Below are 13,374 nucleotides of genomic sequence, written 5' to 3'. Positions count from 1 at the left end.
ACTGATGGCAGTCCTTATTCGCAAATGCGAATACGTTTGATACGTGACAGAGTGGGAAGTGCCCTTGTAAAGCAACCAGGATTAAATTTTTCTAATCCACGTTGTTTGAGAAATTGATTTCCCTACCTTGTTATTACTTCTCTTATTAACCTTCTTATTGCTGCCAAAGAAAAAAATATACATGGAAACATAAAAAAAACGTGCAGGATGCACCAGAGAATCGAACACAGGTCCCAGTCAGATGAGTGGCTCATTCGTTGAACGGCGTTTAGCTTATGGGTGCATTCATTGAGGGACAACGGCCTTGCCGTAGTGGTAACACCGGTTCCCGTCAGATCACCGTAGTTAAGCACTGCCGGGCTGGGCTAGCACTTGGATGGGTGACCATCCGGTCTGCCGAGCGCTGTTGGCAAGCGGGTTGCACTCAGGCCTTGTGAGGCAAACTGAGGAGCTGCTTGATTGAAAAGTAGCGGCTCCGGTCTCGGAAACTGACGTACGGCCGGGAGAGCGGTGTGCTGACCACATGCCCCTTCATATCCGCATCCAGTGACGCCTGTGGGCTGAGGATGACATGGCAGCCGGTCGGTACCTTTGGGCCTTCATGGCCTGCGCGGAAGGTGTAAGGTTTGGTTTTTTTTTCTTTTTTACGTTCACTGAGGTGACAAACAGTCATCGGATAGTGATATGTATATTCTCATGGCGGCTGTATCATGTACGTAAGGTATGAAAACGCAGTTCTTGGGCGTAGCTGTCTTTTGTACTCAGGTGATCCATGTGAAAAGGTCTCCGACCTGATTATGGCCGCACGACGGGAATTAACAGATTTTGGACGTAGACTGGATGTTGGAGCTATATGTGTGGGACACTCCATTTCGGAAATAATTATGGTATTCAATGTTCCGAGAACCATAGTGTCAAGACTGACGAGAATACTAAATTTCAGGCACTACCTGTCACCACAGAGAACGCAGTGGTCAATAGTCTTCACTTAACGACCGAGAGCAGCGGCGTCTGCTAGAGTTGTCAGTACTAACAGACAAGCAACACTGTATGAAATAACAGCAGAAATCAATGTGGGATGTACGACGAACGTATCCGTTAGGGCAGAGCGACGAAATTTGACATTAGTGGGCTATGGCAGCAGACGACCGACGTGAGTGCCTTTACTAACAGCACGACTCGACGGCAGCGCCTCTCCAGGGATCGTGACTATATCGGTTGGACCATAGACGACCGCAAAACCGTGACCTGGTCAGATGTTAACCAAAGAATAGCATGTCACTGGGCCACAACTGTTCGCAATTGGTTTGAAGAACTTTCTGGAGAATTTGAGCGAAAGATTTGCCCACCCAGATGACCCGATATGACTCGCATCGAACACTTGGGGGACATAATTGAGGCCGGTTCGCGCACAGAATCCTGTGCTTCGGCAACTCTTTCGCATTTACGAACTGCTACAGAGACAGCACGGCTCAATACTTCAGCAGGGGGATTCTACATCTACATCTACATCTACATCTACATCTACACACAACGGTGTGTGGTGGAGGGCACTTTACGTGCCACTGTCATTACCTCCCTTTCCTCTTCCAGTCGCGTATGGTTCGCGGGAAGAACGACTGTCTGAAAGCCTCCATGCGCGCTCTAATCTTTCTAATTTTACATTCGTGATCTCCTCGGTAGGTATAAGTAGGGGGAAGCAATGTATTCGATACCTCATCCAGAAAAGCACCCTCTCGAAACATGGCGAGCAAGCTACACCGCGATACAGAGCGCCTCTCTTGCAGAGTCGGCCACTTGTGTTTGCTAAACATCTCCGTAACGCTATCACGGTTACCAAATAACCCTGTGACGAAATGCGCCACTCTTCTTTGGATCTTCTCTATCAACCCGATCTGGTACGGATCCCACACTGATGAGCAATACTCAAGTATAGGTCGAACGAGTGTTTTGTAAGCCACCTCCTTTGTTGATGGACTACATTTTCTAAGGACTCTCCCAATGAATCTCAACATGGTACCCGCCTTACCAACAATTAATTTTATATGATCATTCCACTTCAAATCGTTCCGCACGCATACTCCTAGATATTTTACAGAAGTAACCGCTACCAGTGTTTGTTCCGCTATCATATAATCATACAATAAAGAATCCTTCTTTCTGTGTATTCGCAATACATTACATTTGTCTATGTTAAGGGTCAGTTGCCACTCCCTGCACCAAGTGCCTATCCGCTGCAGATCTTCCTTCATTTCGCTACAATTTTCTAATGCTGCAACTTCTCTGTATACTACAGCATCATCCGCGAAAAGCCCGCCGAAGTGGCCTTGTGGTTAAAGGCGCTGCAGTCTGGAACCGCAAGACCGCTACGGTCGCAGGTTCGAATCCTGCCTCGGGCATGGATGTTTGTGATGTCCTTAGGTTAGTTAGGTTTAACTAGTTCTAAGTTCTAGGGGAGTAATGACCTCAGCAGTTGAGTCCCATAGTGCTCAGAGCCAGAGCCATCCGCGAAAAGCCGCATGGAACTTCCGACACTACTAGGTCATTTATATATATTGTGAAAAGCAATGGTCCCATAACACTCCCCTGTGGCACGCCAGAGGTTACTTTAACGTCTGTAGACGTCTCTCCATTGATAACAACATGCTGTGTTCTGTTTGCTAAAAATTCTTCAATCCAGCCACACAGCTGGTCTGATATTCCGTAGGCTCTTACTTTGTTTATCAGGCGACAGTGCGGAACTGTATCGAACGCCTTCCGGAAGTCAAGGAAAATAGCACCTACCTGGGAGCCTGTATCTAATATTTTCTGGGTCTCATGAACAAATAAAGCGAGATGGGTCTCACACGATCGCTGTTTCCGGAATCCATGTTTCCGGATTCCAACGACTAGTGTAGTTTCGACACAGCGGCCAATAAACGAAGGTACGACATGTAACACAAACACAAACACAAACAGCCTGCCAAATATCAGCACAATCGGTTGCGCGTGTGGGGTCTTCACCTTGTGAACGTAGAAACTCCGATGGGGGGAGCCGCGCGAACCGTGGCAAGATTCCTAAGACCGCGCGGCTAATTCGCGTGGCGCAGCAACCTTTAATGACGTTGCAGGTATCAGGAATCATTTTGACATCCAAAAAACTGCGATCAATCTATACACGGTCAAGTATATGTTCATGTCTTGAAATAAGTTTCTTTCTTGCTTTCTTTCTTTCTTTCTTTCACTGGTGCCTTATTCCGCAGTTTCGCAGGGTAGGTGTGGTTAGGAACGGATTTGGCAAGGTTAGTTTAAGGGGTGGCCGGATTCCCTTTGTACCACCACCTTGTACCTCCCGGGATGTAAGTAGTGTACCCAAGCTGTCTGCATCTACTGTAATCCATGGAATAGTGGGAACGTGTTCAGATGTCTTCAAGTCGTGTAACTGAGCGGAATGTGTGGACCAGCCCGGTATTCACCTAGTGGGATGTGGAAAACCGCCTAAAAATGACATCCAGGTACAACGGCCGACGTCGTTAATCGATCCAGGGCTGGCGCGCCTACCTGAGTCCAGGAAGCAGCGCATTAGCGCTCTCGGCTAACCCGGCGGGTCTCTTGAAATAAGACAGTCTTGGTTGTAAATTATTTTATCTGTCTATTGGCAGTGACTCATTTCTCTCTTGTGGGGCATCTGCCAGTTAATCGAGGGGTGGAAAATAAGGTTAAGAGGTGTAACTCCATTGATGATGAGTCGTTAGCGTAGTACAAAGCAAAGTTCCAGGCATGCAGCCGTTTCTATAGCTGGCAATAGACGGCCCTACACACGCGCCAATCGATTGACCATCACATTGGACGTAGCTGTTTTGACTGACTGACTGGCAAAGTTCCCGGGATATTGGGTGGTAGGACCACACAACAACCTATCGTTCCCGCCCGCCTTCCCCCATCCCACCCCCGTGGCCGCCCTACACTTTCATCCGACAAATTGCGCCGCGTGTATTGATGCCGTGCTAATAGTCCGACAAAAATCCCTCTTTTACCATTAAGTGCGGGCGAAATATCAACAGAGATTCTCAAGAAATTCAAAGACTGAAGACGTTTGTGTGTGTTGTGTACGTAGTTCCGCGTAGTCAGCGTGTACACAACTTTCCCACTAGAGCGCCCCCCGCTAAGCACAACAGCGCAGGCGCAGCGCTCGTCCGTTCTGTGCACTACGAGATGGCGCTGCCATAGAGACGGACCAAATTCTGCTTTCGCCGATCCGCGTATTAATATGTAATGCAGCCAATGAGATTGCTGCTAACGTAGAACCTTTTCTCCTCACGGATCACACTCTCACACTGATACATGAACGCGCGAGGTATTATAACGAGTGTACAGACCTCCGATTACTCTGTACCAGTCTGCATTAGTCTGCACCAGTCTGCATTAGTCTGTACCAGCCTGTATGAGTTCTACATTTGTCTGTACCAGTCTATAGTCAAGTTTCAGTCTGCGCCTAGTACGATTACCATATTCCTGTACATAGCCATGAAGATAAATGTATAAACACTTTTGTCAAGTATCAGAGATATATGTGAGAATAAGATTAACATACCAATACCAAAGGAACTTCAGACTGTCAATTGTAAATAGCATCCAGAACCAAGTTAAGTAGTTTTTAGACTTGTTATTATTTTAATAAATGTGTGTGAAAATTAATTAAGTTCTGTTTAAAGTTGGTCACCGTCAATCTGCTACTCTAAGTGTGCAAGTGGCATTTCTATCGTCTAACTTAACGGCAGAAGATAAACACGCCACAATAAGACCACGAGACATATTGCTGACACTCGCCTATTTCATTAGAGTGACAAGTCAAATAATCTGATGGTGTGTGTACTGAAGGTCCTACAGTACGCACACCACAGTGTGACATATCGAGCGAGGAGTGTAGCAACAGAGATTCAACAAATGAAGCACCTGTAACATTTTCTGTAACTGGATCATAATGGTTTATGTGGAAAATAGAGTAAAAGATGTATATCTCTTGAATGAAAGTCTGTCGACCTTGTGTGTTTTGGTTTTCGGTTGGTTTATTTGCGGTAGGCGACCAACCCAGTGACGTCATCGGTCCCATCGGATTAGGGAAGCATGGGGAAGAAAGTTGGCTGTGCCCTTTCACACGAACCATCACGGCATATGGTTCTAAAGGCTCTGAGCACTATGGAACGTAACATCTGAGGTCATCAGTCCTCTAGAACTTAGAACTACTTAAACCTAACTAAGGACATCACACACATCCAAGCCAGAGGCAGGATTCGAACCTGTGACCGTAGCGATCGCGCGGTTTCAGACTGAAGCGCCTAGAACCGCTCGTCCACTCCGGCCGGGCCCGGCATATGCCTGAAGCGATTTAGGGAAAGCACAGAAAACCTAAACCAGGATGGCCGGACGCGGGTTTGAACCTTCGTCCTGCCGAAAGAGAGTCCAGTGTGCTAACGACTGCATCACCTCGCCCTGTTCGGTTTATAGTATTTCCATTTCCGATATGTATTGGAATTAAATCTTAAAAACCGAAATATACGAAAGCAATAGACGTTCATTCACACAAAGCTTACTTGCTTCACTGTTACAAGTTTTAAAACAGAAGTCCAACCTATATCCAAGCGTTCGGCTGTGAAGAGCAAAGCGTGGTTTTTTTTTTTTTTACAGCTTTAACAGGCTCTGAATGCTTTATTTCATATATATCTGTTTTGTTTACTAGATGATGAGCACCATCATTTGTAGTCTTTCTTCTTCTCATTTGAAATGAATTTCTTAAATTTACAGAGCCATCTTTTATGCTACATACATAAACAAATTAATAAAGTTTTCATAAACATCTTTTGTTTTATTTATTTTGCTTTCCTACGACGTATTTCCTTAGACAACTGTAAATTTTTACATTTCTAACTTACGATAAGGACAACACACACACCCATGCCCGAGGGAGGACTCGAATCTCCGACGGGGGGAGGGGGGGGGAACCGCGCGAACCGTGGCAAGATGCCTAAGACCGCGGGGCTACCCCGCTTGGCGGCAACTGTAAATCACGTTGCAAGTATCAGGAATCATTTTGATTAATTGTGGAGATACAATAGCAAAGATTTTCAGGTCCTCTTAACTTCTGCCAGTGGTTGCAAACCGCAAAGTAACTAACAGCCTCTCCTGGCAATTTACAGCCCATCTCATGACTAAATTCTTTTTCGTTAAGAACGTTTTGATGATGCTCAGCAATTCCGAAAAGCGTGTTTTATCCGTTTTTAGATAATTATGAAAATCATCGGCTCCCGGCTCCTTCGGTAAGAGAATATGCACGAATTTCTTTCCTCGTATTAGCCACCTATTTGCCCACAGCTTACTCTCACCTTTTATTGGCCTTGTTACCTCTAAAACTGCCAAGGCAAATACGTACGAATTTTTGTTTCTGTGCAAAACCAAAGGGGATTTCATAAAACCTAAGCACAATGAATTTAAAATAAACAAGTAACAACAACAGGGTGGAGCCGTAATCGGAGAGTGCTGACACGGAAAGGGACGGTCGGTCGGTCGGTCGGTAGGTCGGTCGGCTGATAAACTAATACATCTGTAGCAGCCTTAACTGAACTTACGTAGGAAGTAGAGAGGTGATCGAACATCCATCCTCTAATGTCAGAGTATGGAATTAATACAAGACTTACAACGAAACATCGTCCTATCGCCATTAGGAGAATAAAAGCATAAGGCACCTGAAACTCGGCATAAAGTACCAGAGTATAAATACGGTACCTAGTGGAAAGCGAAACTATGGAAAACCAAAAAAAAATATTTATTAGCTTACATAAGACGGAGCCAACCGCCTTCCGGCGTACACAGCATGAAGCGTTGCGTGCAGCGGACGAAACGTAAATGTAATGCGATCGAGAACACGAGGTAAGTCAGACCTTGCAGCCGGCCACACAAACATATAGGCGTAGAGACAAGGTCATACAACCGTAATAACAGACATCAAGGGTAGATGGCGTTGCTTAACCAACGTACTCACGAAAAGCGTTTTCACGGCTAAATTAGATATGAGGAAAAAAATAAATTAGATAAACAGATTTTTTTTTTTTTTTTTTTTTTGAGTACCATGGAAGTCATTCCCTCATGTCTTAGCAGATGTCCTATCATACCGTCCCTTCTCCTTATCAGTGTTTTCCACATATTCCTTTCCTCTCCGATTCTGTGTAGAACCTCCTTATCAGTCCACCTAACTTTCAACATTCGTCTATAGCAACACATCTCAAATGCTTCGATACTCTTCTGTTCCGGTTTTCCCACAGTCCATGTTTCACTACCATACAATGCTGTACTCCAGACGTACATCCTCAAATTAAGGCCGGTATTTGATATTAGTAGACTTCTCTTGGCCAGAAATGCCTTTTTTGCCATAGCGAGTCTGCTTTTGATGTCCTCCTTGCTCCGTCCGTCATTGGTTGTTTTACTGCCTAGGTAGCAGAATTCCTTAACTTCATTGACTTCGTGACCATCAATCCTGATGTTAAGTTTCTCGCTGTTCTCATTTCTACTACTTCTCATTACCTTCGTCCTTCTCCGATTTACTCTCAAACCATACTGTGTACTCAATAGACTGTTCATTCCGTTCAGCAGATCATTTAATTCTTCTTCACTTTCACTCAGGATAGCAATGTCATCAGCGAATCGTATCATTGATATCCTTTCACCTTGTATTTTAATTTCACTCGTGAACCTTTCTTTTATTTCCATCATTGCTTCCTCAATGTACAGATTGAAGAGTAGGGGGCGAAAGGCTACAGCCTTGTCTTGCACCCTTCTTAATACGAGCACTTCGTTCTTAATCGTCCACTCTTATTATTCCCTCTTGGTTGTTGTGCATATTGCATATGACCTGTCTCTCCCTATAGCTTACCCCTACTTTTTTCAGAATCTCGAACAGCTTGCACCATTTTATATTGTCGAACGCTTTTTCCAGGTCGACAAATCCTATGAAAGTGTCTTGATTTTTCTTTAGCCTTGCTTCCATTATTAACCGTAACGTCAGAATTGCCTCTCTCGTCCCTTTACTTTTCCTAAAGCCAAACTGATCATCACCTAGCGCATTCTCAATTTTCTTTTCCATTCTTCTGTATATTATTCTTGTAAGCAGCTTCGATGCATGAGCTGTTAAGCTGATTGTGCGATAATTCTCGCACTTGTCAGCTCTTGCCATCTTCGGAATTGTGTGGATGATGCTTTTCCGAAAGTCAGATGGTATGTCGCCAGACTCATATATTCTACACACCAACGTGAATAGTCGTTTTTTTGCCACTTCCCCCAATGATTTTAGACATTCTGATGGAATGTTATCTATCCCTTCTGCCTTATTTGACCGTAAGTCCTCCAAAGCTCTTTTAAATTCCTATTCTAATACTGGATCCCCTATCTCTTCTAAATCGACTCCTGTTTCTTCTTCTATCACATGAGACAAATCTTCACCCTCATAGAGGCTTTCAATGTATTCTTTCCACCTATCTGCTCTCTCCTCTGCATTTAACAGTGGAATTCCCGTTGCACTCTTAATGTTACCAACGTTGCTTTTAATGTCACCAAAGGTTGTTTTGACTTTCCTGTATGCTGAGTCTGTCCTTCCGACAATCATATCTTTTTCGATGTCTTCACATTTTTCCTGCAGCCATTTTGTCTTAGCTTCCCTGCACTTCCTATTTATTTCATTCCTCAGCGACTTGTATTTCTGTATTCCAGAGTTTCCCGGAACATGTTTGTACTTCCTCCTTTCATCAATCAACTGAAGTATTTCTTCTGTTACCCATGGTTTCTTCGCAGCTACCTTCTTTGTACCTATGTTTTCCTTCCCAACTTCTGTGATGGCCCTTTTTAGAGATGTCCATTCCTCTTCAACTGTACTGCCTACTGCGCTATTCCTTATTGCTGTATCTATAGCGTTAGAGAACTTCAAACGTATCTCGTCATTCCTTAGTACTTCCGTATCCCACTTCTTTGCATATTGATTCTTCCTGACTAATGTCTTGAACTTCAGCCTACTCTTCATCACTACTATATTGTGATCTGATTCTATATCTGCTCCTGGGTACGCCTTACAATCCAGTATCTGATTTGGGAATCTCTGTCTGACCATGATGTAATCTAATTGAAATCTTCCCGTATCTCCCGGCCTTTTCCAAGTATGCCTCCTCCTCTTGTGATTCTTGAACAGGGTATTGGCTATTACTAGCTGAAACTTGTTACAGAACTCAATTAGTCTTTCTCCTCTTTCATTCCTCGTCCCAAGCCCATATTCTTCTGTAACCTTTTCTTCTACTCCTTCCCCTACAACTGCATTCCAGTCGCCCATGACTATTAGATTTTCGTCCCCCTTTACATACTGCATTACCCTTTCAATATCCTCATCACCAGATTTGGCTTCAATACAACGTATACGGGTCATAACCGGACGAGCGTCATCCACAAACAGCATTAACCGTCCCTGTATTGGACCGACCAATTGCAACAGGCATAGAACTCCAGCCCACAATCTGACATCCGGCATATCTGTAACACAGTACATTCACACTAGCATGCTTGGATTCAACATTATGGCGGTTACACCGGTTGTTAATGCAACAATATTTAAGGGGAGGTTTACTATCTTTTCGTTCAAAAAATCTATTTTTTTTTAAATCGCATTTTTTTAATCCATAAAAGTGTTTAGAATCCACCCCTGGAACGGTTTTTCCGAATACGGAACGGAAAGCGGCCTTTCCTCCCACCAGTTTTTTTCTTTCGGAGGACGAGTTATTATACCGGTGCTTGGGAGGAAACATACAAAATTCAAATGGAAGTTTGAACGTGTGTGTTTGGAAGTTAGCCCCCAATCATTTGCTTTCTGGTGCAAAGACTGTGGAGATTGCGACTTTCCTGGCAGTGAGCAGCTTCAAGGAAGCTAAGGACCATGACAATTATGGAAGCCACCCTGGGACTGTATTCGACGCAGTTCGCTAAGCATTCGGACGACCACCGGATTCAAGCGGCCGAAAACCGCTTGTCACCGGCCGTACGAGCGGCTCTGGAGCAGTTCAGGATGGCCCAGATCGAGCAGAAGGCCCTCTATGAGGAAGAGGAAGGACTAGTTTATGGACGCGGAATAGCAGATTGAACCTACGTTGCATAATATTAGATTTATATGTAGTCAAAACTTCAAACGTGTTTGTCTCGAAATGACTTTTTTTTGTCGCGCGGTGTGGTAACTTCAAATCTACTGAACCGATTGGCATGATACTTTGTTTCCGACGAAGCTAACTAAATTGTCTAGGAGTTTTACCACTTTTATTCCGTTCCATCAACTATAAATATTTTTACTTGGCCGACGAAGTCGAAAAATCGATGAAAAAACCCTATTTTTTTCAAATAGCCGCCATTTTGTTTCCTATGGTCTAAATAAGCGAGGTACAACTCCGAAAGAGTCTTATATACTTCGCTGACGTCAACTCAATTTTGATTTCAGACGAGCCCGCTGACCTGTGGCATACCGCGCGAGGAGGTCTACATTAAAATTTAGTTTCGTTCCAACGGCACTTCCGCCATTTTTCGTGTCCGGATCCGCCACAAATTTTCACTGTCGTGATTCCATTCTATAACTGATGGCAGTCCTTATTCGCAAATGCGAATACGTTTGATACGTGACAGAGTGGGAAGTGCCCTTGTAAAGCAACCAGGATTAAATCTTTAATTCTTTTCTAATCCACGCTGTTTGAGAAATTGATTTCCCTACCTTGTTATTACTTCCTTCTCTTATTAACCTTCTTATTGCTGCCAAAGAAAAAAATATACATGGAAACATAAAAAAACGTGCAGGATGCACCAGAGAATCGAACACAGGTCCCAGACAGATGAGTTGTTCACTGAACCAGTGGCTGATTCGTTGAACGCCATTTACCTTATGGGTACATTCACTGAGGGGCAACGGCCTTGCCGCAGCGGTAACATCGATTCCCGTCAGATCACCGAAGTTAAGCGCTGTCGGGCTGGGTTAGCACTTGGATGGGTGACCATCCGGTCTGCCGAGCGCTGTTGGCAAACGGGTTGCACTCAGCCCTTGTGAGGCGAACTGAGGAGCTACTTGATTGAAAAGTAGCGGCTCCGGTCTCGGAAACTGACGTACGGCCGGGAGAGCGGTATGCTTCATATCCGCATCCAGTGATGCCTGTGGGCTGAGGATGACACGGCGGCCGGTCGGTACCTTTGGGCCTTCATGGCCTGCTCGGAAGGAGTTTACATTCACTGAGGTGACAAACAGTCATCGGATAGCCATATGTACATTCTGGTGGCGGCAGTATCATGCACGCAAAGTATGAAAACGTAGTGCTTGGCCGAAGCTGTCGTTTGTACTCAGGTGACCCATATGGAAAGGTTTCCGACGTGATTATGGCGGCACGACGGGAATCAACAGATTCTGAACGCGGGATGGATGTTGGTGCTAGACGCATGGGAAATTCCATTTAGGAAATAATTACAGAATTCAACGTTCCGAGAACTACAGCGACAAGACTGACGAGAATTCCAAATTTCAGGCATTACCTCGCACCATGGGGAACGCAGTGGTCAATAGTCTTCTCTTAACGACCGAGCGCAGCGGCGTTTGCGTGGAGTTGTCAGTACTAACAGACAAACAATACTGTATGAAATAACAGCAGAAATCAACGTGGGACGTACGACGAACGTCTCCGTTAGGGCAGTGCGACCAAATTTGACGTTAGTGGGCTATAGTAGCAGACGAACGACGGGAGTGCTTTTATTAACAGCACGACATCGATGGCAGCGCCTCTCCAGGGCTCGTGACCATAGCGGTTGGACCCTCGACGACTCGAAAAAGGTGGCCAGGTCAGATAGCATGTCACTGGGCCACAATTGTTCGCAATTGGTTTGAAGAATCTGAGCGAAAGATTTGCCCACCCAGGTGGCCCGATATGAATCCCATCGAACATTTATGGGACATAATTGAGGCCAGTTCGCGCACAGAATCCTGTGCTTCGTCAACTCTTTCGCAATTACGAACTGCTACAAAGACTGTACGGCTCAATACTTCTGCAGGGGGATTCCAAGGACTCGTGTAGTTTCGACACTGCAGCCAACAAGCGAAGGTACGACATGATACCAGGAGGCATCCCCTGCCTTTTGTGGCCTCAGTGTAATGTGGCAGTTGTAGAAGTTTCTTTTCTCGATTTATAGGAGAAGCGTTGCAGAACGCATGTAAGATGACGAAAAATGATGTTTTAACTGTCTTTAGATTCCGTCAGTTTGAAGTCTATCGGGCATCATGAACCTAAGGGGTGGTTTTGTCAAAAACATGGGTGTACTGAGCTGAAATATCTTAGCCTTTCGTTGCAGACTGTACACAAACAACCTGCCAAATATCAGCCCAATCGATTGGGCGCATGTGGGGTCTTCACCCTGTGAGCGTAGAAATTCCGATGGGGGGAGCCGCGCGAACCGTGGCAAGATGCCTAAGACCGTGCTGCTACCCCGCGCGGTGGCAACCTTAAATCACGTTGCAGGTATCAGGAATCATTTTGATATCCAAAAAACTGCGATCAATCTACACACGGTCAACGATATGTTCATTTCTTGAAATAAGACAGTTTCTTTCTTTCTTTCTTTCGTTCTTTCACTGGTGCCTTATCCAGAGGTTTCGCAGGGTCGGCATGGTTAGGAACGGATTTGGCAAGGTTAGTTTAAGGAGTGGCTGGAAGCCCCTCCTGCCATCACCCCATACCCCCTGGGATGGAAGTAGTATAACCCAACTGTCTGCATCTAGTGTAATCCATGGAATAGTGCGGACGTGTTCTGACGCCTGCGAGTCATGTAACTGAGATGGAACGTAGCGACCAGCCCGGTATTCACCTAGTGGGATGTGGAAAACCGCCTAAAAACCACACCCAGGCTGGCCGCTACACCGGCCAACGTCGGTAACCCGTCAGGCGGATTCGATCTGGGGCCGCCACGCCTACCCGAGTCCAGGAAGCAGCGCATTAGCGCTCTCGGCTAACCCAGCGGGTCTATTGAAATAAAACATTCCCGGTTGCAAATTATTTTATCTGTATATTGGCAGTGACTCATTTCTCCCATCTGGGGCATCTTCCAGTTAATCGAGGGGTGTAAAATAACGTTGCGAGGCGTAACTACATTGAAAACGAGTGGTTAGAGTAGTACAAGGCAAAGTTCCAGGCGTGTAGCCGTTTCTATAGCTGGCAACAATCGGCCCTGCACACGCGCTAATCGATCGACCGTCATATTGAACGTACGTTGGTACTTTGACCGACTGAATGGCGAAGTTCCCGGGATATTGGGTGGGTAGGACCACACGACAGACAATCGTCCCCC

General features: G+C 45.3%; 2 pseudogenes; both read left to right on the top strand.

Annotated features, from left to right (window-relative positions):
- Positions 1 to 294: 294 nt before the first annotated feature.
- LOC126428682 (5S ribosomal RNA) lies at positions 295 to 412 on the top strand (annotated as a pseudogene).
- A 10,540-nt stretch (positions 413 to 10,952) lies between these two features.
- LOC126428524 (5S ribosomal RNA) lies at positions 10,953 to 11,070 on the top strand (annotated as a pseudogene).
- The last annotated feature ends 2,304 nt before the right edge of the window (positions 11,071 to 13,374 follow it).

The sequence above is a fragment of the Schistocerca serialis genome, chromosome 12 (assembly GCF_023864345.2).
Source record: "Schistocerca serialis cubense isolate TAMUIC-IGC-003099 chromosome 12, iqSchSeri2.2, whole genome shotgun sequence".
NCBI classification, from domain to species: domain Eukaryota; kingdom Metazoa; phylum Arthropoda; class Insecta; order Orthoptera; family Acrididae; genus Schistocerca; species Schistocerca serialis.
The sequence above is the reverse complement of the archived record's forward strand: the minus strand, read 5'-3'. Positions and strand labels throughout refer to the sequence as shown.